The sequence below is a fragment of the Cygnus olor genome, chromosome 26, assembly GCF_009769625.2.
Source record: "Cygnus olor isolate bCygOlo1 chromosome 26, bCygOlo1.pri.v2, whole genome shotgun sequence".
NCBI classification, from domain to species: domain Eukaryota; kingdom Metazoa; phylum Chordata; class Aves; order Anseriformes; family Anatidae; genus Cygnus; species Cygnus olor.
In genome coordinates, this window is record NC_049194.1 from 3,049,467 (window position 1) to 3,076,976 (window position 27,510).

Consider the following 27,510-nt stretch of genomic DNA (forward strand, 5'->3'; position numbering starts at 1 on the left):
CCAACCTCTCCCTCCCTCTCCCCCCTCTCTCTTTTTTTAAACATATGTGCTTTCTATGGACACTTTAATCAAACTCCAGATGGGTTGTTTCAATCTGGGGATTTGCGCTGCTCAAGAGATAACAATCCTTTGTGCTAGCCTAGGTAGCAAGTGTGTTTGTGATAGCCGGAGCTGATACCAGGAGATGTCCAGGTGGTCTTATTTAACAGGGGGTATTAGCGATACTGCCATTGTCCAGGAAATCAGATAAAACTGCAGTCCAGGTGTTACCCTACACCGTGTTTGTGTAATGACATTGCCAACTGCCGATTGTAGCCTACATTAAAATAGAGACCAAACACTGCAGAAGGGACAGTCCTGGGTGATATTTTCTGGTACAAGCTCACCATCATCCCCAGACTTCCCGGTGTGCACCATTTAAAGTGCAAAATTTAATCTGAACGTAAAGTAGAACACTAGAGAGCATGCACCCCTTGCTCACACTGAATACAACTTTACTTTGATGCATGCCTGTTCCTGGCGTGTGCTTGGATTTCCGAAATTAAGGCATTTCCTCTAAACTGTAGCATATCCTCTGCCATACCACAAAGTGTACTGATGAAAATGCCTGGGGAGAGGGCGAGGGGGGAGGAGGGACAATTTTTAGAAATAAGCTGGCCAGGACAATTCAGTATTCTGCCAAGGGTAATTAGATGAGAGGGTGAATAACAAAGATGACTTATGAACTTGAGAGAGAAAATGGTTTGGGAAGTGCTAACTTGGACTATAATGAATAGAATAGAATAGAATAGAATAGAATAGAATAGAATAGAATAGAATAGAATAGAATAGAATAGAATAGTGAAGGCACCTTCAAAGATCATCTGGTCCAACTGCCCCATCTCAGGTGACAACACTCACAGTTGTTCTGGAACTGCACTCTGCCTAGCACAGTGATATACCACACTGGGGAAGGGATTTGCCACAAGTTGTCACTAGACAAGCACATAATAATCAAGAGAGAAGTGACTGTTTATGGCTTGAGCAAGGGAATGAGGTCCTCTGCTGTTTATACACATATGATTTCGCTTCCAGGAGCATGGCATTTAGTAGGAAACATAAATTCCATCCAGCCTCAGAGGTGCATGAGACTTTCGTCTAGACTTCAGGTAGAGTGATCTGTCTGTGTAGGGCCATATTTCTCAAAGTGATATTTTTCAGGATGGGATCTGCCACTCGCAGTTTGTCCCAGAGATTTCAACAGTGTGGAAGCTCATGCCTCCTTGTAATTGTGGCAGGTGACACCCATAGTGCTCAGAAGCCACTGTAGTTTCTTTGTAATTGATTTTACAGATAAGATCTAAACTTAGCTACAGAACACGGTGAAAAAAAGCCTGGTTAGAAAGAATAGGGACTCAAGAGCTTAGCCTCCAGCTATCTGAGAAGAGGCTGGCTCATCACAGAGAGATCCCCAGCTGCACTTCTAGGCTGTAAATTAAACAAACAGTATTTCCTATACACCAGACCACAGGGATGGTAGAAAGAACAGTGTGGCCTTATTGCTGTTATTTCCTTTGGTTTCAATCTCTGTCCTCTGTCCCCCACCTCTGTCTCAGGCTAGTGTTGCCCACTTTACCCGATTTGTTATTTATTACAATGGTTTAAAGAGAGGCAGGGGAAAAAATGCTCAGTGCAAATTATATTTTGAGCTGTTGTGCTTTGCCTCTTTGGTGGATAATAAATCTCTCTGGCAATGCTCCTCTGTATAGGATTTGTCATTAAATGCAATTAAACAAACCCTGCAGGTGTCCGTGATCAGGCCTGCAGCAGCCCATTCACAACTGCAATGTTATTATCATCCTGACAACAAAACACCAGATATTTCTTGAGCTCCTCTGATCGATGCGCTTGCCTGACTTGGAACTGGAGGGAGGAGAGAAGGGGGGAACAGAATGGTTCAAATGCTGTTTAGACTTATTGATGGAAAAGTCAAGAAGCTACTCGGAAATCAGAGGGAAGGTGGAAAAAAAGAAAAAGGCTGAGGAACAGGAGGGCTGAAAGGAAAAAAAAGAGAGAAGTATTTGGGAGAAAAATATAGAAATGAGACAATGTATCTCATAATAATGTACCCAATGATTTTGTTAACAGACAAGACTAGAGTTTAGGAGACATGCAAGTGAGGTATTTTAGGTATGATTCCTCTCATGTAACTCTAGCCTGATAGCAGTTAGGCATTTTGTGTTAAAGTGAGTCATGTAGGCACCCTGTAATCAGTACAAAAATTAATCTCACCCTAAGACAGGGCTTGACTGGTAGGGTGACTTGTTGTTCAGACATATCTATCTGTCTCTGTTAACTGTAGCTGAATTTCTGTGAGCAGGTTGGATCATCTCGCCAACAAATTGCAAATCCTACCGTTAACAGCCAGAGGAATTGGCTTTTGCTGAATGCATATTCCTTTCTGTCTTCATTCACAAGGATGCATTTCCCGGTACGGCTATCAGGACTGCATGCTACAGAGACGTTGCTAGTATTTGTAGAAAGCAGATGCAACAACTTTGCACCAGAATTGATGTGTACTCTGACAATCGGGGATCAAGACAAAGTCCCGTGGTTTATTTCAGCCATCCCAGGCAGCCTGCAGAGTATGAAGGTCAGGGATTCACAGGGGACTGCTTGCCATCATGTCCAGCGAGAGAGAAAATTTTGCAAACACCAGTCAAATTATTCTGCCTGAATCATTTGCGCAGCTCAACCTCAGGCTGCTCTGAGGATAAACCTCTTTCCTCTTCTGTTCTCAACCCAGGAAACCTAGTTTTGTTCAGTTGATTGCTGGGGCACATATAGAATTGCAGTGACAAGGGAGGGCTTACATTACTGTAGGCTCTTTGCAAATGCATAGTAACACACAAAGAAAGACATTTTGGGGTTGGATAAAGGGAGTTAAATGAGTAGGCATAGGTAGAGTGTAAGGGATGATTGCATGCTACTACAAAACACTATTGTTAGAGCCTTTGACTAATTAGGCAAAGGTGATGCACTAAGTCTTTATAGCCTCATCTGAAATGCCAAGATTACTGGCATCAAAGATGAAGTTGAGATTATGGCAGAAAGAATTGGGATTTCTGCTCTCAATCCACAGGTCTCAGGATGACAAATTCCTTGGGCCAAGCGTCTGTATCACTCTGCAGTGCTGCTCTTTGGCTCCTTGGTCACTAGGGCAGTCCAGATGTCCGTACCAAAGAATGTCCCCTTTTTCATGCTCTCCTTCTCAAACATTGGAGGATTTCCCCCTGCCACTTTTTTGTCTTTCTTTTCCCCATTTTTTCACCACTTAATCTGCTGGTTTGTGCCATTAGCTAACCAGTATGCAATTACCTGGTGACACAAGTCAGCACTGGTCTATTGAAGCTGGCAGAGCTGCCACTTCCACCATATCACAGATTTTGGCCTCCAAGTCTCCCCACCAAGTGACAATTCACTGGACACACCAGTGGTTCCCCAGCTGTGGTCCTCGGGTCAGGGGTAGTCTGCAAGGCTACGTCAAAATCCACAGTTACTGTCAGTATTCATGAGAAAGCCCATTTTGCACTGTCTCACACATAGTACCTAGGAACATCTATCTGAGAATAACACTGGTTCAAAGCTGTTGGAGCCACGTGTGTATGCAAAACTAGCAGTCTTATTGATAGGCACTGCTCTAGATTCCTCCCTTTCACTCAGTTTCTGCCTAGACTCTGCTCTCAGACATGTCTGCTGAAATCCAGAAACATCTCTGATTTATTCATCCCAGATGCTGTAGGATTTACACCGGGGTGACAAAGCCCACACAAAGGGATGTGCTCTATTCTAGGGAAAAAGACAACCCAGCAGACAAGAACTGGCATGTCCCAGCTGCCAGTCTGAGGAGCCCAGTGACTGTTAATGAGTGTCACTGGGACAGATCTTCAGCTGGCGTAAATGAGCGCTAGCTGATTGTAACTCCACCAGGACTTCAGTGGAACTCTGTTGATTTACACCAGATGAGCAGCTGCTGGTCCAGGGCCCGGGCTAGCCAGGGAAAGCCCCCTGGAGTTTCCATCAGTGGGTGTGAGAGTGGGGTAGAAGCCAGCTGCATGTGTGAAGGGGTGCAGAAGAGCAGGCAGAAAGCAAATGAAGGGAAGAATGTGAAATATACATCTTATTGGATTGGCTTCTCCAACAAATATATCTTTTCTTCTTTACGCTTCCCTTCTTCCCCACCTCCAGCAGCTCCTCGCTCACGCTCCCTCTCTGCTGCTCATCTCCCTTTGTGCACCTCTTACCCACACTCCTTTCTAAACAGGTGCAGTTGCCACTCAATAGACTTTAATTACCACTTCAAGGGCTCTCACCAGGGTCTGCTGGGAGGGTGGAGATGAATTTTCCTGAGGATTATGCGTATGTCTGAGTTCTTTTTAGTCAGATGGCGGTATTACTGTCAGGCTGTATCCTTCGAGAGATTGTTTCTTCATTTTCTCTCTGCTTGTGTTAACAAAAAACAAAACTGCTGATAAATGAAAAGAAAGCAGCCATTAGCTACATTAATTATCAGGGCAGCAAATTGGTCTAGAGAAAAATACTCTGAACAATTTTAAATAACAGGAGTGTAAGCTGGACTTCTAAAACATTATTTCTGCTTGCAAATTAAAGGCCTAATGTTCAGAGGTAGGGAGCTCAGCATCTCCAAAGATTTCTGTGGGAGTCTGGGGTCTAAAAATACAAGTTGTTTTTAACCACTTTACCTTCTTTTTTGCTCTGTGCTCTTCCCATCATATCTCACTGGAGAAATGCACTGTTAATGCATTCTGCTGGTACCCCGAGGGATTCCTCCAGACTGAACATGTCAGTTGATTTCTGTCTTCAGCATAGTTTCCCTATGATGGAGAGTTATTCCCAATGTTTAGCTAGTAAAATAACATTATTTTTACTATTAAGATCCCCTTCAAAAGGCAATCCTGGAGAATGCAGAGCAGAAGTTTATGTCTGTCAGATGTGCTTGAAATTGTTTGCATAGCATGTGAGCATGCACTTGTGTTAAACGCAGATGCACACATCAAGTCCATACATGGTTATATGTTCTGGTACATGCACCACTGGAAGAGATAGTAACTGCAAACATAACAGCACTTTTTGGGGTTGGGAAGGTTTCCAAATATTTTAAAACAATTTTGCTTTTGCTCAATATCAACATTTTTAACATTTTCTTAAAATGAGAAGCAGAAAGGGGATTGTTTTATAGCAAATTAAGCAACGTTTTCTTCTGCCAGAATTTGTTTTCCTAAACAAGCAATTGGGCAAACTGAGGAAATACTTAGAGTAACCAAATCTGCATCATTGTGTACGTGTTTTCCATGAAACATTTTGCCTAGGTCTGGAAGAATGTATTTTTTTGCTAGGAATTAAGAGAAACTGCGTTATCTGTAAAAAACAAAGCTCAGAGGATCAGCCACGCTGGTAGGAACCTGTGCGCTGTGGCCCGTGGAGCTGGGTCTTGCCCAGCCAGAAGCCAGTCCCTGGCAATTGCACGCACGCAGCATTTGAGCTGCTGTTTGGCACTCGCTTCTCTACAGGTCCCCGTGCAAGCACCAGTGTCCGTGCCAAGGGGCAATCCTGTGCAGCGCTCTGCCTTTACTGTGCATGTGGGGTACTGAGCCCTTCTGAGTTCCTGCCACCGAGCCAGCTTGTATTTCTGGGTGTCACCCAGGCTCTTCTTGTCCCTTGGGCGTTACTAACCTTGCAGTGAGACTCAGGCACTCACCTGAGGTTTTTACGTGTAGTCATCACCCAACTGGTATTTGTTTCCCATCCAGCACAGTCTGCCCCTGTGTTCTGCTGTCTGCTCTCAGCTTTGGGCTTGTGTTGGTACCTGTAGTACATAGTGAAGAGATGAAGGAAGGGCAGATGAACAGCACTGATGGGAATATGCTAGTGAAAAAGCAGAGTAAACATAATTGCACCTCTGTACTAAGATACCCCTTCGGTCTCAGTTTTGGGATGTTTTGTTCCTCCTTCCTTAGGCTCTGAGTGCAACCACGACCTAATAAAGTAACAAGGTGCGTGACACCAGGGACTCAGTCCAGGACAATGCTGCCCGTTGGTACAGGGCCAGTGATGGTACAAGGAAGAGGAATAGTGAGGTGCCTACAGGGGAATTCTCCCTGTGTGAGCACATTTACGCCACTGTCTCTGGACTTTCTTCTCACTCAGGGGGATCCATTCCCCTCATCTCCATCAGGAATCCTGCAGTTCCTCCCTCTCCTATTCCTGCCCTCCCTGGCCTCTGGAGAGCTGCCAGCCCTCCCGATGCCTGGAGGCATTCTCATTTTCCCCTGATCATCTCAGGTTTTGTCCTTCCTTCTGTTTCCCACTGTAGCTTTTTCTTTCACCTTCTAGAATTTAAAAATTCTTCCGCCTTCCCCATCTCTCCCCTCCCCGCTTCGTTTTCTTGCACATTTTGCTTTCCAGGTCTATCTCCCACATGTTCTTCTGCCATTGATGTGGGGCTAGGATGCACATTGATCACAGCCATCTCAAACCCATCTCTCTCTCTTCCCAAAGAGCCAATGAAAATGTCACCCATGAGATAATCATCATGTAGCTCACGTCCCTTAATTGCTCTCAAAGTACACATCCAGACTGCAGAGCCTCTTTGAAAGGCAGGTTCTGGCCTTTGGCACATTATTGACAGGCTGTTGATAGGCCCCTTTGTTGAGGAGCAATTTTGTCCCTTTTGCAGTACAATTTTTTGTGTTTTTTTTCCTTTTTTTTTTTTAAAGACAGCTCTTTCAGAAAGAGTAGATTTTAAAAACAGAGCTGAGCTTCAAATGAACGGACTTATTCCTGAGAAATGGTGACATACGTGTGAGATGAGAGCTACCGGCATGTTTCATGCAGGTCTCCATACAAGAAATCAAAGCTAAAATGACTGATAGCCTCCTCCCAAGTTGCTTATTATTCCTTTCCCTCCTAGACCTGGTAATTAGGTATTTACTTGCAGTGTATTACTAAATCATTAGATGTCTTGTGTGTTCCACTATATGGTCCCTGGCAAACAAGAGAAAGTTGACACTCAAGCTGTGTGGCAACTCATTTGTATCTATTAGTGATAATTCTTTTGTTTATTTAATACCTGCTGATTAAAATGGACTAAGATTTCCTCATCACAGCAGCCCTTCGCTGCCTTAAAAGCTGCATAGGTCTGGGGCAATTGCTTGTGTGCCTGCTAAAAAGGAACACTTGAGAGCAGAACAAAGCACACTTGCTCCCCCATTACTGTCATGGGTAGGGATCTTCCATTAGCAGTGCAGAGTCTGTGACACGTGGCTCAGCAATCCTCCCGTCGGGCACTGGATGCCCGTCGTACACACATGCTAAAACCACCTCATTAATAGGAATTTATTTTAACATGTCCTGTGTAAGCTGGGGTCCCACCGTGGTAGGCACTGCATGTAAATCTTGAGTTAACCCTGCTGAAGCCTTCGGCACGGCTGTGCTCCCGAGCTCCAGGCTCTGTCTAACTAGACTTTCACCTAAATCTAACAGCAAAATCTTCAGGTTATATGCAACTAAAAACCAATCCTGCAAGAAATGAAATTCTTTCCTCTCTGAAACAATGTCCTCTGGAATGATTTTGCTATTAATGAACCCCAACTGAGCTGCTGTATTTTGGAGCCACTGGTGTGCATTTAACAAGGAGCTCTCTGTTTGTGGATGTGCATCAACATAGCCAGCCCCCATAATGGAAGTCTGTTCAGCATCCTAAGTCCCGCATTAGGCTGTGCCTGTAGGAGCCCTGGGAAGTTCCACTGAGACTGCCTGAAGGTAATCATCTCTCCCAGCCTCCTGGCTGTCCCTAACCAAGTGCTCCGCTTGCATCTATTCTAGGAAACAGCTCTGGAGATTATAAAGTTTAGACCCTAATGCATTCACTAGCAACAAGGAGAGAGAAATGCTGTTTGATTATAGATGAAAAGGAAAAATGCAAGGGGCTTTGGTATTCAGAAAAATTTCCAGCATGCTGTGATTTGGTTGTTGAACCCTGTAAGGGACTGAAAGCCCTTGAACTTCATTGTTTTCTCTGAGTCAGTACAGCCAAACCATAAGCAACACTTGAAAAACATAGTCCATCTAGAATTTATCATAGAATCCTTCATGATTGAAATAATACATCCTTCATGATTAAAATGATGAGTACTTCCCATTATAGAAACTTATTTCATGCATTACATCCACTTAAATAATTTTTGGTTTGTTTGTTAAACAAAGCCACATCACAGTAAGTAGAACATGCATTTAGATCGGTACGTGTGATACAGAATGGAGCCCATTCTGTCAAAATTCAGGAAAATGAGTTGTGTCAAACCAGTTCCCTCACTGATAGGCCAGCAGAAGAATATAATGCCTGTTTTCTAGGAAAAAAAAAAAGGCTAATTTATTTTTTAAAGTTGTGGATTCATTAATTGTTATCTATTGTTTTGTTCCACCTACCTGTGTTGCACTTTATCAGGTTATGTAAAGCTGCAGATACCTCTCTTGCCAAATACACCTTCGTCAGCAAGTCGTGAGAACTGTGCTAAAATAAAATGTTGGCTGGATTAGATGGAGTGGATTAGAAAGATGAGAAATATAAGCTAGGAGAAAATAAGACAATAAATAGGTCTGGCAAGGTATACGGAAAATCTTCCTCTCAGGCCAAACGTGACAAGATAATAACCTTTTTCTTTTCTCTAGTTCCATTTGCTCTCGGATCTCTAGAGCTTTATGAATATCACTTAATTTGGTCTTCTGGTACGCCTATAAAATGAGTATCAAAATGTCCATTTTTACAGAATAAAAAAAAAAAAGAGGCAAGGTGCATTATTTAGGAATAGGTTTAAGTTTAAAATTAGCATTGCAAAAATCAGTCAAACTCTTCTCTTTGTTGGTTTGGCTCCTAGCAATCACTGTGCTCAGGGCCGGGTGGTGCACTGACGACAAGCCGGTAAATCAGAGCGCCACGGCCACGTTTTCACAGCTCCCATACTGGTTGCACAGCCAGGCCAAAACAGGAGCGGGTCTTGCACTCTCCTCCAGCCCTCCCCAGTCCTTCAGAGTGCCCAGCACCAGCTGGGGACCGGGACCACACTCAGGCGATGTCCAGAGCTCGCTGCAGCTGCTGTGGCTGCCCGGCTCTTGCTCCCCTACTGCCTTGGGGTCTGGAGGGCAGGCGTTGCACCTGACAAGGTTAGCAGAAGGCGAGGGGGTCAGGGTGACTTTCCTCCTGTCCCCGGTGCTTTCAGAGTATTTGCTCCATAGATTATTTCCGAGCAAGTCTAAACAACCTATATGAGCAGCTGCTAAGCTCTTTAGACATGCATTTCAATGACAGCACCTCCTGAATTCAGAGAAGACTCTTCTGAACTATCCTGGTCTCTCCTTGCTCAGGAGAAATTCCCACTGCCTCTGCTAGGTTCAGGCTGCAGCCTGCAAAGCCCTGAGACCTTCTCTGAACCCTTTGCCTTCCAGATGGTAAAGTCTTAACTGAGTGGGAGGTGTCCTAATTAAAGTTTTTTATTGTGCATTGATTTCTCCAGGTACGTTGTACCAACAACTCAGAGCAGCAGAGTATTTGCCTGGACAGAATTACAAACCGCGACATTAATAATTTGTTAAGTTTTACTGAAAAGATTTGCTGTTTTTCTTCCCAGGAACTGTGCAATTTTCTGTGCACAGGAGAAACGCTCCTTTCTACTTCAATGGCAGGGTGCATTGTCATCTTGCAGGAGCAGGTACTGACTATTGCTTCTGATTTGGGGGGCTTGAATCCATGCAATTTTCATCTGGGCTGGATTCTCGTAGGTGGACTGTTCATCATGGCTCTGGATTTTCAAAAGAAATTAGCAATTTTGGATCCCTTATATTTGTGTTTGAGACACTTTGAAAAGGGAACAATTGCCAGAGAGCCAGGTGCTTAGCAGTCCCTGCAAGTCAGGACTAATTGGGATATGGCATGCTGGGCACCTGAAAACATTAAATGCTTTTGAAAATCTGAGGGGAGTTTCTGTTTCTGGACGTGACCTGGGAAGACTGTACAGGCTTAACTTATGCAGAATAAAAAGGAGATCTTTGCATACGTTATAGAAATATCTTTGAATCCTCAGTTCAGCCAAGTGCTTAACTTTAGACGTATTTGATTCCTGTGGGAGTTAAGTGCTGAGATTTCTGCAAGTGCATTTGTATTTTCCTGATATTGTGTAAGTTACTGTAGGTTTGTTTTATGAAAATCCCTGAGTCAGTCTCCACATTAAAATAAAATAAAAAGCAAGATTCTCCCCTCCATCCCGAGGTGTGATGCTGTGGGGGACATACAAGACTTTGCTGGCTTGTTCATCCATTCAGGTGCAGAGCCACAGACTGTACCATGAAATGCCTATTCTTTGCAATTTGTAAAAAAACCCGAAGCCTGAGTCACAGGCTGTGTTAAGTGCTGAACAAACACAGAACAAAATGTCCATGCCCCAGAGAGATTACGGTCTCATGGAGCCGGGCCGCTCACCGTGGTGATGTATCAGGAGGGCTCGAATTAACACCAGATTCCGCATGGCTGCAAACACGCGCTTGAAAAGCAAACAAATAATCGTGCAAACAAAACCCACCCAACCCTTCCCCTTGTCAATCACCATCCCAATTAACAGCCCCTGTGTGATAACACGTGTTAGAGCCCCCCCTGGCAGCTCAGAGGCTGCTGAAGGCAAAATCTTGGTACTGACCCTTCTCTTGGCTGCTATGCACACCCAGCTGTTTGTAAGCAGGGTAAACTAAAACCTCCACGCTCATCGTACGCCAGGAAGGGGGCCATATCTCACAATCGCAACTCGCAGGAGCCATCTGGTCTCTGCAAATAAGGGCTACTGGAGTGAGGGTGTGAGTGTGCAATGACTGGAGAATGTGAATGGCCCTATTCATGCAAGTAGTATAACAAGCACTAAGCTACCGACGTGCTTAAGGATCTGCTGAGTCAAAGAAAAGTGTGGCAGGGAGGGATGTTTTGGGGGGTTGTTTTTTCCTTTTGCAGGGCCAAGCCTACAACTACAGGATGGAGCTGCTTCTAAGCCCTGGGCTGGAAGCTCCCTGTTCATGCAGGAGCCAGGATAATGCATGCTCGGCCCTGGTTTGGCAGCAGTGAACTATGGCTGGGAGCTGCAGAGTTGCTCGGAGGGCGAGTCCTTTGAATCTCAGCGAATGCTGAAGACTCTAGATATCCCGAGCAGCCTTAGGATACTCAAACACAAATACCAATATTGAATACTGCATTAACCATTCCTTAGCATTTTTTTTCCTTTCCTTATACTATTTCTAGGCTTTAATGTAGGTAATTTTATAAATTAAAAGTCCCAGCACCTATTCTACTAAGGCCAAGCTTACAAAGGTATTTCAGTATCTAAAGACAGCTCCTTTTGTTAAAAGTTACCAATGAATTTGGTCCCATTCCGACTTATTTTCAGGTGAGGTGTATGCCTAACTTATTTTACACATCCCAACAGGACCCTAACGCCTGTTCTGAACTCATTCAGTTTTAAAGAGGTGCTAAACAGCAACAGACTTGGAGGCCCCACAACAACCAGAACGCTCTTTGAGGGAAGAGCTGCCTTTACAAAACGCATACATCAATTTTATCACCCACTTCTCAACTCTTCTCTGCTTTATGCTCTTATATTGACCTTCGGGTAGTTCCACAAGAGGTTTATTTCTTTTGCTTCCCTAGTAATGGATAGCTTTGGTGGGGTCTGAATTTAGTATCCTTTAGTCTGAATTTAGTATCAGAGAAAACTCCCATTGATTCCAGTGAGCAGAAAAGCCAAATTCTTTGCTCAGAGCTGTTCCTTAAGATCTCCTTCCAGTCCCGACCCAGCGACATACTTCAGTCCTGCTGAAGTGTTTGCTGAGCTGGGGTGGGTGCAGGTGCTCAAAGCGAAGCGGGTGCTTAAAGGCTTGGTTGAGCCAGGCCCCTGCCTCCTCTCGTCCTCTGGTGATGAGCGGGGTGGGTAGGACCATGTGTGTGTCGCAGTGCAGTAGTGGACCATGGCGCACGCTGACACGCGCACCTAGTGCGCATGAATGCAGGTGTTTGAAAGAGCCTGGATGTAAAATTGCATGTGAGTGCAGGTGCCTGGAGCAGGCAAAGTGCCCAGGTCTGCGTGCCAAGTTCAGGTGGCTGGGCCTGAACAAAGCTCTGCCAAAGAGAGAAGATCCTACGCGTGTTTATCCAGGCGCAAAAGCTGTTGCAGATCTCGCGTCTGAAATCCACTCTCTTTTTCCTGCTGAGATTCCCAAGCACCTCCCAGTCTCCCAGCTACTCACAGCCCGAAACCCTACCAGATGCCATGATTGCAGTGGAAAAGCAGCTCATTACTGGAGTGGCAGGCGACGCACAGACAAATATTTGTGCAAGGCATACAGAGCCCAGAGAGTGGAACACATTGTCTTTTTGATGGAAGGAGGAAAGGGGAAGGAGGTCTTTGCCTGTAGCAAAATTACATAACAAAATGAAACAACAACAACAAAAAAAGCACCCTATGCAGTGTTTGTTACTAGTGAAACCTAAAATGTTCCCTTCTTAGCAGGCAGTGGTGTAACGTCATGCCAGATTGATTTCCAGCTTACAAATTTTGCTAAATTCTTTAAGGATTGGGAATTAAGTTCAGATCTTACCCTAAATTCTTTGTTCTTCAAAGATCTCTGTGTGTAAGGATCCCTCAGAAAAGAGACAGGTTTTGATCCTTCTATGAGACGTGTTTGTTTTGAGATCTACAGAAAATTGTTAGTAAAGAAAGGTTACAAAATATGCCCCAGACAAACTGAAACTGAACTGGATTAAGTGATACGCTCTGCGCAATGCAAAATGTAGTTAACTTTGAGGATAACCATCTGTCCTAACATTTTTATAATAAATATTAGATCTGATTAGGCAATATTTTAGAATACAGAGATAAACCCCCCAAAGCAGGAAAATGTATCTGGTGCAATATAATTTTCTGGCTTCTCCTCAAGTTCTTTCGCATGCCTGTGTTGAGGCAGGAGATAAAGGACATGGTTTCTTGTCCTTATTTTACAGCTAAACTTCAAAGGAAAAAGATGTTATATGTAAGAGATAGGACACGGCAATAACCAGACCCCAGTATGATGTTGCATCAAAGAAAGATCACAAATTGAGTCACTGTGCGGACACAGAACTGATAGAAGATGCTAAAAGATTTACAGACAGATAACAGATATTTCTCCATTCAAAATCCATAGGCAAGCATTTCCACCATTAGGTTGCTCAAAGTACATAATGTGTATCTCTGAATGCTCTCTGTACATTCAAGGCCTTAAATGAAATATCAACTTTCAAGTGTTTTTTTTTCTTTTTTTTTTTTCCTGCAAAAATATTTATTTCAGAAACAGCAGATAGGATTTCCCTTAAAATGGAGAACAGCTTGTTTCCTCGTCCTCTCAGAGACCAACATTACTGAAGAAAAATACAGATATAAAGACAGGAGGTAGGGAAGTCTGAACCTTGGATTATTTTGCCTTATTGAGCCTGTTAGGGCAAAGTATTTAAACATCTGTTTAACAGAGCTGTGTATTTTCAATGACTAGGGATTCATTTAGTGAATAGTCTCAGCTTCCAAAAAGGGAGATAAAATAAATGCTTCATTTGACAATGGTGATATGCAATGCTTTGTTTCCAAAGTGCTCGAGCACTCTACTTATAACATTTTTCTCCTTTTTATTTTCTAAATGACACCTGTGGTGTCACCTCAACGAGAAAAAGTGGTGGTTTTTTTTTTTTTTTTTAGTTTGTTCAAATTTCTTCGTTGAGTCAGAGTTAAATATTTTAACAATTTAAAATATAATTTTAATCTTGTCAAAAATTAAAAAGAAAAGTATCCTTTAATTTTATCCCACTATTTTTTTGGGGGTGGGGATGTTAAGCACTTCGTGAAAAAAAAAAATAATCCACAATAATATAACCACTGAGCACTTAAACATAACACGATCTGTCAATGGACCCCAAGCGTATTAAAGTGAGACATATTTTGAGTATTCAGCTAGAATAAACAATTGAGGGAAAATATTTTTAAATAACTCCTCATTAATGAATTTCCTCCCAGCAGCATCTCGGCGAAATATCCTATTTCTCTAACCAACCAGAGGATTCTACGAGCAACTTTATGAGTGAACTACCAGGCAGCCACATTTTCAAAACAAGCATTTTGAGTTTTTCAACATAAAGATTCGATACTGGGGCAGGGGGGAGCGTAGATGCCGTTCGTGCCCGTGTAGCCATTCGGGGCCTCCTGGATTATTTCAGTCCCTGCTCTACCCCAGCCCCGGGGCTGTGAGCGCCTTACCTGGGGCAGTCGGGGCGACCGGGGGAAATGCAGCTGCGGCTCCTCCAACCCCCCTTTATCCCCCTGGCTTTTGGTCAGCCCCAACTTCTCTGGCTGCAGCCTGCCTCCCAAAATGCCCCTTCGCAATGCAGCTTCGGCCTCGCCTTGCGTGTCCTCCCCACCCCCCGCAACTGCCACCACTTGCTATTGTCCCCACTGGGACCAGACTCAACCGGTACCACGTCAGGTGTTGGAGCTGGGAGCTTGGAGATGGGAGGTGGGATCTGGGAGCTCGGAGCTGGGAGCTGGGAGCTCAGAGCTGGGAGCTGGGAGCTGGGATCTTGGAGCTTGGAGCTGGGATCTGGGAGCTCGGAGAGCAGAGCTTGGAGCTGAGAGCTGGGAGCTTGGAGCTGGAAGCTGGGATCTTGGAGCTGGGATCTTGGAGCTCGGAGCTGGGAGCTGGGAGCTCAGAGAGCAGAGCTTGGAGCTGGGAGCTGGGAGCTGGGGGCCGGGCCCTGTCCGTGGTGCTGATCCGCAGCTCCCCGGGCAGGGACAGCCCAGCCCCGCTCCCCCCTCTCCTCTTCCCCGGCTGCCCCCAGGGGCAAGGGCAGGGGGAAGCCGGCCCCGGACACTCGCAGACCCGCAGCCTGCCCCCCTGCAGCCCCCACCACCCTCGGCCTGCCCCCCTGCAGCCCCCACCACCCGCAGCCTGTCCCCCCGCAGCCCCCGGGAGCCCGGCCCCGGCCCCCCTGCCGAACCCCCGGCGGCGGAGCTGTGCGGCCGGCCGGCAGAGGTGGGACCGGCTCCCCAGGTGGCCGGGGGTCCCCTCGCCTTCCCCCAGGCACCTGCAGCATCCCCGGCTCTGCCCAGCCCTCTCCGCCCTCGGCCGAGCCTTCCTCCGCACCCCTGCCGGAGCTCACCTGTCCCCGGGTCACCTTTGCAAGCTCAGGGGCTGGGAAAGCTGCCCTGCCTCTGCCTCGGGGCTTTTATGGGCCCCCGGGGGGGCGGCGGGAGGAGCACCCAGGCGGGGACTCTTCGCTTTGGCCAACGGGAGGCTGCTTTTCCTTGCGAGCGCACAGATCGCACGGATTACATCATGGGGAGCTGCCTGCGCTTCAGTTTAAGAGTCTCCTCCTCGCGTCAAGGCGGGTCGGGGGAGCGATGGCAGAGAGCAACAGGTCTGGCCATCAGGGGAGCGACACGCGGACCCCCTGGAAATAGGGCAGCGGTGGGGAACAGGGCTGAGAAGCTACCCCTGTGCGAGGCGCGTGCTTTGTGTATGCCCAGGCAGAAGAGCCCCCGCCGGGAGAGCCAAGGAGTGTCCTCCCGTGCTTCAGCCTGGTGAGGACCGACATGTTTTGCTTTGTGGACAAGTTGCTCGGTATCTCCCGGGACTAAACCCACAGCAGCCCTGTTCTCTCCATCTTACCATAGCGGCCCTCCACCTGTATTGCACGTACCCTCTGATCTCCCAGCCCAGTGGATTAGCCAAGTTTCGTCCCAACTTCTCAGCCTTTATCATCCTGTTCTCAGAGCTGACACAAATATCCAGCCCTCCATTTCTTCCCCGAGATTCTGAGCTGGGCTGCAACATCAGATCTGAGTATCTAGAATCCATCTGCTTCTTTTAATGTTCCTGGTGCAAGGCCGTCAGACAGTTATTCCCTTGAGCGTGCCAAAGGACAAATCACTCGCCAGTGAGAACAAATTTATTTCCTAACCCTTCTGCCCAAGAGCGCACGCATGTTTCTGACTTTGGCTGGAGGGCGTCATCTGGCATGGATTTGTGTCGTGCCTCTTAGATCGCAAACACACAGGTTGCAGGCATTAATTCTTCAAGGTTGCCCTAGATTGTCCTAGATAGTCAGTACATCGAGGTAAAGCTTTGTCTCCTGGTATATCTTGTACGCAGGATATACTATTACATGATACCAACAGAAAAATAATAATTGATTGTAACATTAATTAGCTATAAATCAAAATGGTCCAAAGATAAAGGCTTGGCCTAAGTAATATCTGAGATCCACATACAGATCTGATTTGGGGAAATTGCTGCCTGCTATGAATGGATGGAATGAATCTCCTGCTCTTAAGATCTGGATCTCAAAGCAGATGACATGAAGGGAGCCCATTTTTAAGTGGCATTTGTTGCTATCCAAATTACAGCTTGATTAGAATAAAGCCAAGCTCACTGTTTCCAACTCTTTTTTTTTTTTTTCTGATCTTCAGTAGATTGTGGGCCAACTCCTTTGGCTGGCTTACATCAGCTGAGAATCTGACCAGCCACTGCGACATTTTTGTTGTTGCCTAAGATAAAAGATGGCTTTGAGCAGAATATACCTGTGTTCAACATGAATTGGTGAATACCCTGGCAGGCTCAAACACCGGTCTCTTGAAGGAGGAGATGGAGACTGAGCACTACCCAATGACCTTGCAATGCATTAGTCACAGCATGAAGAATGTAGACTGGTATACGGGTAAAAGAAGATGTTGCAGCCTTACTAGTGCCTGGCCTTGAACACGTGTCTGTGAGAGATTTTTCGCTCACGAGCCAAATCTGGAAGTCTTTGCTCTGGCTTTGTCCAGGCAAAGCAAGCAGGAGTTCAGGGAAAATGTGAAAAGGATGCTAGGTGGAATTGTAGATGGCATCTTATGGAAAATGCTGAGGGGTGCCTAAGTCACTCCAAAACTTACATCAAAAGGACAGTGAGACTTGGCTACTTAATTTCCCTAGAAGATCCTACTGGGCAGGCAATCCAGTGCAGGGGACTGGGACCAGTGCTTACAGCTGCTCCCACTCCAGCTGGACCTCCTCATCCTTCTCTTAACTTACCCTGTTCCCCATTTGCTCACCAGGACTCCCTCAATTCCCTTTCATTTCAGTCTGAATGTGGTAACTGCTGTTATCCCCTGGCCCAGAGCTGCAGCTACAAAAACCTCTTCTGCCTTTGGGTCTTCTGCTCCTGAGTGAAATGGAGAAGGGTCCCATGGGGGTAAAGAAAAGAGCCATGAGGATTGATGAAGAATAAACCCCCCAGCTGCCGTTCTGTGAAGAACAGCCATTTTGCAGCTGTGGTGAGCCCACAGGGAACAAGAAGTGTAGAGGCACTGCCTCTCAGCAGTAGCCTCTTCTTTCAGAGGTGTAGGGCAGGACTTTGGACTGAAGTCCTCCCTGTGCTGTCCAACCAGTCATTTTGGCCAGCGATTTCAGCATGGCCCAGCTGAGAGCTCATAAACTTGATTTTCAAAGAGATCTGAGATGTGGACATGAGGTGTTCCTGAATCAGGCCCAAACTATCTCCAGCCCGAGATACTCCTCATTCAAAGGCTGTGTTTGAAATGTAGGGCTTATAGCAAGAAGAAACCTGGAAACTCACCGCATCCATGACAGATTCTTTCTCCCTGGGCTTTTCCACCTCCCGAGGCTCCTCTGGCTCACTCATTTGCATTCTAGGTTCGTTCCAGTGGGAGAGGAGATCGGACAGATTTTTCTCGTGGAGGAAGTCTGGGATGAACCTAGAAGCCACAACAGCAAAGGTCACCGTTTTATTTAATTATTTTGAGTTGTTTTCCACCCCCTACTCGGAGCAGCCCTCGTCGCTCGGTAATTAGCAATGAAGCGAAGGGGGAGCGAGCTGGACTTTGGCCCCAACTGACCTGATTCGTACGAGATGCCTGATTAATGCACCTTGTCACATGGCTGCTGGCAGCGACTTGTTGCTGGGCATCCAGAGGTTTCCAAGGGAACCGCTCCTTCTCCTGCCTGAGCTCCTCGGCACGCCGCGGTTCGGAGGGCCCAGGGCAGCGGGCTGGGAAGCGAAGGCGTGCGGAGAAACACCCAAAATAGACAAGCGCCCGCACTGAATTTGGGGATGCTCCAAAGCGGGTCGGCTCTGACAGAGCCCTGCTTGAATCCCCGAGCCTCAACACCGCCTGGGCTCAGCCCTCCCCGCTGTCCTCTCCTGCACCCCCCTCCACTGTGCACACAGCGAGCTGCCGCGCACCTACCCCAGCCCACGCACACATCTCTCGTGCACAGCGCTCCACACGCCCCGTCAAACCGAAGCCGTGCTACAAACAAAACAACTGCTACGTGCTAATGGAGACGCATTCTCCATCCCCATGGATTTTCCTCTTCCTGCAGAGGAGCTCCAGCACACATTTGACACCCTTTTCCCTCGGTGCGTTTAAAGACTCCCCTTCCTATCTCAAAGACCTTTATGGACAGAGATGAAACGCCCAGCTTTCCACCACTGGACACGCAGATGCGAGCTGCCCGTGCAAGCTGGCACTGAGCTCCCACGTAGCCTCGTCCCATCTCCCTTCCCCAGCGCGCTGCTTCCACACACACAGCCGCTCTTTGCACCTGCCCTACAGACACACATCCCCACGCACACACCCTGCGCTGGTTGCAGGTGTCTCCATCTGTGCATGCACTTCTGCAGACTTACATTCGCTCACTTGTTTGTAAACACACCTGCTTGTTTGCACACAGACGGAGACACCCCCATGCACGTGCACACACGCTCACACTCGTATTTCACTCTATCTGCATGCTCACCCTGAGCACGCGGCCATCTCAAGGTCGCTTCCTGTGCATGCACCTGCAGGGGCACAGGCAGTGACCACCAGCATGCCCTGACACCTCTGGCAGGGACTTCTGCCATCTTCCCTGTTCCTTCTCCCCTTCCTTGGAGCCGCAGTGGTTGTATCCGTGTTGTCTCACACGCCTAGCACGTGCTGTACACATGTACACAGAGTGGCAGCTCTTGGCAGTGGAATTAAAGTCTCTGGACTAACAAACACAGTTGACTTGGCAAATAGCACTTCCCGTATTACCAGTCTTCCAAATACACTGGGCGGTCTTACAGCCGGCTGTCTTTCCTCTTCTCCCTCTCACCGCGATGGCAGAAGATGGGAGGGGTGTGCGTTTCTGCACCGTGTGCTCGAATGGGAACTTCCCAAGGCTCTTAATGCTGCTCCAGTTTTGTTAGCCATGGGGTAAGCATTAGCAGCAACAAGACTCCAGAGGCTGTTAACGCTGTGCCAGGAGACCTTGCATTCAAATCCTGCATATACCTGATCCTTGGCAGCAGAAAGCCAGCTTCATTCAATTGATTTTTGTAGAGCAACACTGATTTATCCCTGCTGACACAATGGTTTGCGTTGCTGAAGGACATAAACACTCAGGGAAACGTCTCAAACATGCAAAATCTCTCTCCTTTTTCCCAGGAAGGCAATGCATCCTCGCTAACTCTCCGGATCAAGACACTTTCAGGAGATGCCTGCCCAGTATCTTTTATCTCATCTTCCAGACTAGAACTTGTGCCTGCAAGAGTATAAGATACGAATGGCTTCATGTAGCAAACCACATTTACATGATGGGAAGAGAAAGATTCAAAAGGTCTGGTTCCTCTGACTCTGAACTCACTTTTAAGCCACAGCATAACCGTTGATACCAACATTTGATACAGGAGGTGTATCAGGCAGAAGAAATGTTATTTGGACTAAACTCAAAGGCTTAAGCAAGAGGAGGCATGTTCAAAACAGCATATGAGATAGTGGAAGTCAATAACAGAAAGAGGAAAATACGATTCCATGTAGAGATGAAAGGCTACGAATGAACAACTGCTTGAAATAGTCAAGGTCTCCGTGCAAGCGTGCGTAAGGAATCAGACATACTTGTGTCAGGGTGAGCTGTCCCCCACCGTGTTCAAATTATGTTTGTGAGCATGCATGCTCGTGAAAGTACAAAGGTATGTTTATGTGAAATGAACACACTTTTAATGAGGTGTCTGCAAAAGGCACAATCAAGCAGTAGCGGAGTACGTTCGTGCCACAGTGGAAGTCTCCATCCCTCTGCCTTTATCTCTGCGTTGTATTAAACCCCATGCGCATGTACTTGAACTTGTGACATTGAGACCATGGCAAATATAATGAGGAGAAAGAGGTCATTCAGGCAAACTTGCCTGTCCTTGGCTGAGTTTGTGTTCATGTCTCGAGCAACGGGCTCTCGGCTGCCGAAGCAGTTACAAGGATAATATTGTAAAAATAAAGCCCGTGCTAACTGAGTAAACAAGAAGCTTGAGAACATGATCTGTCAGGGGCTAGAAGAGCTTGTAAGCAGAGGTTAAAAGAAAAAAAGAAAAAAAAAAGTAAAAACAGCCTGAAGAGCAAACATAAGCACTGGAGGCAATATTTTCATAAGCATTAAAAGTAGGACCTGTGTTCCATTTTCAGAAGTGGTTTTAACAGTTAGAAGTCAAAATCACATGGCCTTTCAATAAAATCTGGGATTCTGTGTCTCTTGGATATTTTAGATGCTGTTTCTCGACATACAAGACATTGGTGCCCCAGTGAAATTACCAGGCAGCAAGTTTAAAACAAACAAAAAGAAGTGCTTTTTCACACAGCACGTAATTAAATTTTGAAGCTCATTTGCCACAGGATATTGTGTAGACTGAAAGTATAAATAGGTTCAAAAGGTTTTAGACAAGTTTATGGAGGTTTGGTCTATCAGTGGCGATTAAACTTAATAGTCTGGATGCAACATCCAGGCAGTCCTTGCAGATTGCTGGAAGCTACAAGACTACAGCTAGGAGAAGCCTTTTTCTTTACATGCCCCATCCTCGCGCATGGTCCTGAGCATCGTCCTGCAGCCACTGCTGGAACTGGTGCACCGGGACGGGGGTGCCTCTGCTGCGGGTCAGCCAGACCATGTTCGTCTTGCTAAACGTGCTGAGAAATGTTTTAGGCTTTCAGGGGGATCTTCATAATCAGTCATTTAGGAACAGGGGTCCTTCATGGTTCTCCTCGTGTTTATTCTGCTACGGATTAGGTGCTGTCACTGTGCACTCTTACAGAATTAACACCTCTGTGAAACCCACCTCGTGCGGTGAATTCCAGTTAATTCAGGGTCATTTGACACTAGATTTGAAGCCAGTGTCTCTTTTGCAGAGAAATTCCAGAAAAAGGTGGAGAAAACAAGGCTTTAGTTGGCACAAGAGTACATGTTACTGTGTAATAGGACAGTATAATTCAGATCCCACTGCACTGATTAGAAGCAAATTCAGAAAACGTGGCCATTGTGCTTTCAACAGATATTTCCAGGCAATGCTGCTCTACACACCCTTCCCAGGAGAAAAGTAAACTGGATGAGGAAAGGTGTAGAGGTAAATTCTGCTCTCCAATGCCGTGGTGTCAGCGTGGAGCATCTCCAGCTAGCAGAGAGCTGCTTAACTAGCCCAGAACTTGCTGTCCATTAGTGAGCACCAGGATTTTACAATGCTAATCACAGAGGCTGAGCAACTCCCCTGGCGTGGGTAGAATTAGCACACACTGATACTAATTCTGAACTGGCTGGAACGACCAGAGGCAACGCACGGTCATCGTATATCTAAGAGAGGGAACAGTGAGCACCGGCCCGTTGATGTCTGCATGTTTCATAGCACTTCACTTCTGGCGGTGGACAATGATGCTTCCAAAGCTGTGTCTCTTTCAATATACAAAATCAAATGTCTGATCATTGTTCTTCATGCGTGACTGTACGAGTTCCTCTTACTGCGCTTCCTGGAGGCCATGCTGGTCCCATCATAACGTGCTTGCTGTGCATTTATTTATGCCCCTTCTTCTCTTTCCCTTCTTCTCTCTCCCTTCTTCTCTCATCCATATTTCTTCTCTTCTGCTCTCCTCTTCCCCTCTGTCTCTGTTCTACCCTCCCTACACCCCACTCCAACTCAAACACCCAAGGCTTTTTTTGGATGAAAATGATGAAAAATAAACCCCTTGTGAGGAGCTGCAGTATGTGCTCTGCCAGAGAGCGGTCTTATTCATTAAGGTAATGGTCTTGTATGCATTTGGGCATGTTATCAGTAACACTCCAAAGGGAAATGGACTACTTAAACCTATTATATCACTGCTTTATTCACCATGTGCTGCCATTTACCTCCTACATGACGCTGGGCTCTAATAGCACCAGTTCTGAGAAACCCTGCACATTAGCCACAAGCAGCTCATTAATCCACTGTTTTCATTCTTGCAAAAAAAAATGGGCTCCAACCACATGAGAGCTCGGATGCCGAGTGCTCAGCCAAAAGCAAAACAGCTTTGTTGTGCCAGCAGCTCCAAGGTAGCCCCAAACAGAGCAGCACTTCCTGACAACGGGGCACATAGGGGGGGTCCTCAGGCTCGTGGGACAGGGACATGTACCGGGGAATGGGACGAAGCTTTCAGCCAGCAGCTGCTGTGGGGAGACGTGGAGAATCTCTTTCCTGGAGGCTCCAGGCCAGTCCATGTCCTGGCTGCTGCTGTGAGCTCCGGGCTTGCTGCAGTTCCATCCCAGCACATCCATTGTCCCAGGCAGAAGAAAGGAAGCGGAAAGCATCTATTGAACACCAGCACAAGGAGCCTGTGATCAGACAGGGGAATGGCAGAATTAACTCCAAGCAGCTACAATGAGACGTTCCTTGAGGGCCTCTGAAGAAAACGAAAGGCTCCCCATCGCATCCCAGAGACGCAGATCTGTGAGCCTTTTCACTTCTCAAGCACACGGTGGCATAAAAGAACAGCCACATCTGTTTTGTCACACAAAAGGACCCTGCTAAGGGCCCAGGCTTTCTCTGCCTAGTCCCAGGCTTGCACCTTGCTGAGGAGGCAAGCTGCTCCATCTCCCGGCTGACGGGGCTCCCTGTCCCAGCCCTTCTCTGGCTCAGGGCAGAGCTCGCTAAAGGACGGTGCAGGTGTCCCCGAGCGTGATTATTTCTGCTGAATCTCCAAGGCTGGCAAACAAACCCTGCTGGTTATGGGAAGATGCAAGGCTTGTGGACAGGAGCTCACTTAAAAACAATGCTCATCCATGTGAGAATAAAACAACATCTGTGTCCACAAAACAGGCACAGACACAAGAGGCAACAATTTTTAATGAGTGGGACTTCAGGAATCTAGGTTCTGTTCCTCTGGCACCTCTTGGGTCACTTTTTCCTGCTTTGCCTGTCAAAAAAAAAGCTGCTGCTCCCTGGCTGTAAATCCCTGCCTTCCCACAGGACAAAAAAAAATATAGAGGCAAGAGGATCAGGCCAGTGAGAACCAGAGATGTAAATGTTAGTCCTGAGGACCCATGGCATCCTCTTAATATCTGTGTTCCCCTCCTTGTCAGGGAGATCCCTTTCCCAGCTGGAAAGAAAGATAAAGATGCTGGTAGCCACAGAGGAAGGGGAGCTGGATGCAGGATTCCACCCTGCAGATGTTGTAGAGCAGAAATAACTGCAACAGATGGTCACCAAATGATGGATCTTCTCTGCTTCAAGATCCCAGATGCTGCTGCTGGCCACTGAGCGACTGACGTGCCTGCCGACGTGATCCCTACGTGCCTGCCAGATGTCCACAACTGTCCCACTGCCACAGCCTCTGGTGTGCATGGGTTGCTTTATTTGAGGTGGCTTAGGGAAAAACATAAGGAGGAAAATAGGGCTTAGGAGGTGAGTGGTTTAATTCGTTTCTGCTCTTGGGAGAGGACATTAATGAAATGGGAAGCAAGGGGTAGAGGGTTTCACCTGGTGGAAGAACTCCTGCCTGCCTGGGCTACGAGATCTGCTCAGGAGAGCCAGACAGCCACGCGGTTCAAACCGCCCAGGGAGACCAAGGCTGATAAAATACCTACTGCCAAAAGGAAATGTGATTACCGGCCTGATCCTGCGCCCTGCCTGCTTCAATGTGTCTACACAGAACGGCTCACAATGAGTGCAGAACTGAGAGGCACTTACAGAGGCATTTAGTCTAACACAAAACGTTCTCTTGGGGCACAAGGGGGATGGAGCAAGGCTGGACAGACTCCTCCCCATTGAGCTTGGCTTCATTGAAATCAATACGTTATTATGGGAGCGACTCCAGCCCTTAATATCCTACCTCTGAACAGTGTCATGTTTGTGTTGGACAAGGAAGACTTGGGCTGAACATTAGGGAAATTCTTTGCAGTGACAGGGGTACTTAAGACGTGGAGCAGAGCACTGGGAAAGGAACACAATTCCCAGGGCACCAGATTTTTGAAGAGAAATTGAGACAAAAGTCTTCCAGAGGAGAAGTGGGGCAGGGAGGAAGCCTTAGGGCGGCAGGATGGGTTTTCTGTTCAGCCCTATTGTTGTTTTTGTGAAAAAATAAATAAAAATCAGGTTTTCCAGAGCTGTACAGTATCCTGACAGCTCTGAGTGATGTCAGTGACAGCCCCCAGCTTCAGGCTGCCTCTGCCCCTCTTTCCTATCTCTTTTCTCCAGTTCTTAGCCGAGGCTTACCTGCTAAGTGACATGTTAAATAGAGCTGCAAATCCCCTCTCCCCAGCCCCTTGCGTGTCTCTGCCTCTCGCTGCCCCACCTGAGGCCTGTTTTCTCTTTTGATGCTTCTAATGAAACTAAGTGGCTGCAACCAGAAAGTTTCCACTTCCTGCCTCTGGGCTGATTACTGCAGAGCTGACAAAGGCAGCATCCTGCGCCGGAGCCTCTACGGATGGGAACCCTCAGGGGAGGGGATAAAGTAATGCTCCGTGCCCTCTGCTCGTCAAGCACCATTAGAGGACTGACTGCCTAACCTGGCTACCTAAGAGAGCAGGACCTCACCAAGCTGACTTCTGGGGCCAAGGTCTCTGGAAAACATGCGCTAGCGCACGGACGTGTGATATCCTCTGCAGTCCTTGATGCTGGGCTTCGGTATCAGAACCTGGAAAAGAATAAGTGAAGTTCCTTTATCAGCCATGCTGCAGCAATTTTGGCTGGGGCTGTTGAAGGAGGAGCTGGTCTTGCTTGCTATTTTTGTGTGTACTTAATACTGTCTAGAGACACTTCTCCACAGCCCTGATGGATGACGATGTTTGTGCCCTGAGCTGGGATGGATGGAAGGAGCAGCTGCAAAGCAACGGTCCATCCTTCCAACCCCTCCTGCCTACCCAGCCTCGTCTTTAAAAGCTGGCAAGGGCAGAGACCTCAAAATGAGGGTCATTTCAGGCCCTGACTTCCCTGCTGATGAGAATTTCTACTAGACATTTCTGAGCATTAAGGCTGAACTTTTCTAGAGCAGCCGCTAGCTTTCTGCCTGGCCAGATACACTGAGGCCGAGCGAGCAGCTGCTGAGCTCACAAGGATGCCCAGGTGACCAAGACACCCTGAAAATCACACTCACTTGGGTCTTAGAAGGCAGGCTGCTGCCTTGTTTTTGCCCCCTCCTCAATTCAGGAACCATGAACGCATGCTCAGAACTTGGCTCCAGGCATAGTCAGAGGCAAAGACCTCCACGAAAAGCACCACATGTCTCTCAGCAGTCTGGGCACTAAGCAGTTCATCACAGACAAGGCTCACGTGCATACTGCTCCTAGGATGATTTCACAGGATGCCCCTTGTGAAACTTCACTCCAAATTTCTCCTTTAGCCCATGTGCTTTCATCCTGCGTGTGGATCGATGGCTTCCCAAACAATATCCTGCTCCCTTGCAACTACAGCCCTCTTCTTGGCTGGACTCCATCTTGGATCTGGGCTGTGGCCACGTTGCCTGGCCCTCACAAAGGTACATCTTGGGTTATGCTCTTGCACCTTTCAGTTCCTGGCTGCTCCTGGAAATCCGGGCTGGTAACAGCAGGGCTTGGTTTCCCTACACATCACCTTGCTGACACGAGGGGAAAGTAAACAAGATTCTGCTCAGCACTGCAGAGAGCAACTGCTCCAGTGTTGCCTGGCAGATGGGGCCCAAGAGGGAGACCATCTGTTCCTGAGCGAGGCCCTAAATTTCTCCCTGGGAGATCCTGGGCTGAAGACACCCAAGTGAGCTCAATGGGAGGAGAGGCCCCGGGGAGCAGCCACGGCCTTGGCTGCTACCTCAGTCCTTGGGGACTGGGCATCCTGCGGGACCGAGCCAGGGCTAGCTCCTCAGTTCCACGGCCTGTTGGATGCCTGCGGCATTCCTACTCCCTCTATTCATTTTTCTCTCTCCACATCTCTACGTTCTTTTCGTACCTGCGGTCCTTCCCACGTGCATGCAACGCTTTGGCACAGTGTGTGGTCCCTGTTGCAAGACTGGGCAGAGGCCACGTAGTTCCCCTGCAGCCCTGACAGCAGCCACTAACTCTGCCCTCCACGCAGCCAGCTCTCCTTGTCCAAAAAAGTGCAACTGCCCTGTGCAAAGGCCATTTGCCTGATACCTAGTTGTTGACAGTTCATCTGGCTCCTCCAGCACATTCTGGCAACACCGGGGAGGTTTCAGTAACGCTGTTAGAGCTCGGGGACGGCACTGGCATTTCAGAGAGAGAAGGGAATGACATCCAGGGAAGTCTGGAGAAGGAAAGAGCAATCTGCTGCTAGTCAGCATGTCTGAGAAGCTGGGAACATATTGCATTAAACTGATAATAACACCTTGAACAGCAGGGTGGTAGTTTCCATCTGGCCTCACGCTGAGCTTGGTCTCTCTCATTTCTTTCCTGCTGCAGCCAGGGAATCTGAGGCGTGGAGTTGGCCACAGGTCACCCAGCAAGGCAGAGAAAGGATGAAAAGAGCCATATAGTGAGAGCGGGGTACAGAAAAGCAGCAGCAGCACACTCTTGACTCTCCTTTCACCCCAACTAGACCCTCCTTAAGCTTGGGAGGTGGGAAGGCACTAGGGCTCTTCGCTTAATTAGTAGCAACAGCTGAAGCACTTGAGAAACAAAAGCTCCTCTCTCTCTCTGCCCCACTTTTACTTGGGAGCCAGGGGTGGGGAGCAAATTGCTTGGAAGCCAGAAAGCGCCCTGGATCTTGTCACCATGGCTGCACAGACACAGCCTCCTGTTATCTCCAGAGGAACAAAACCCTCCTCCCACCCTCTTCTGTCTCAGCTGGAGCTGATAAAAGAAGAAATAAACAAAACAAATTAAAAAAAAAATACCCCAACCCAAACCGGCAAGTAAATATCCAGGGAATAAACCAACCTTCTGCAAAACATATTTGTTTCTGCAGTGGCTTTTGGGTTGCTGGCGAGCTGAAAGACTCAAATGAGCATTTCAGGTTACAGAGTCCATCTCAGTAATATCAGGAGTTACAAAATCACAACTCACAAACATCACAGACCGTGTCATTTGCTTGAGAATAAAGATCTCTAGCTATAGATAGCTAATTGTGTGGATCTGATTTATTTATTTATATGA

General features: G+C 47.2%; 1 long non-coding RNA gene across 1 annotated transcript; it reads right to left on the minus strand.

The window, feature by feature from the left end:
• LOC121060068 lies at positions 1–27,487 on the minus strand. Its single transcript, XR_005814737.1, has 10 exons — positions 26,744–27,487; positions 25,521–26,662; positions 24,962–25,061; positions 18,012–22,761; positions 17,732–17,870; positions 12,691–12,786; positions 8,488–8,572; positions 5,734–5,866; positions 4,743–4,874; positions 1–4,479 (listed from the first exon to the last, which is right to left on the minus strand). It is a non-coding gene; the product is annotated as an uncharacterized LOC121060068 (long non-coding RNA).
• Positions 27,488–27,510: the final 23 nt, after the last annotated feature.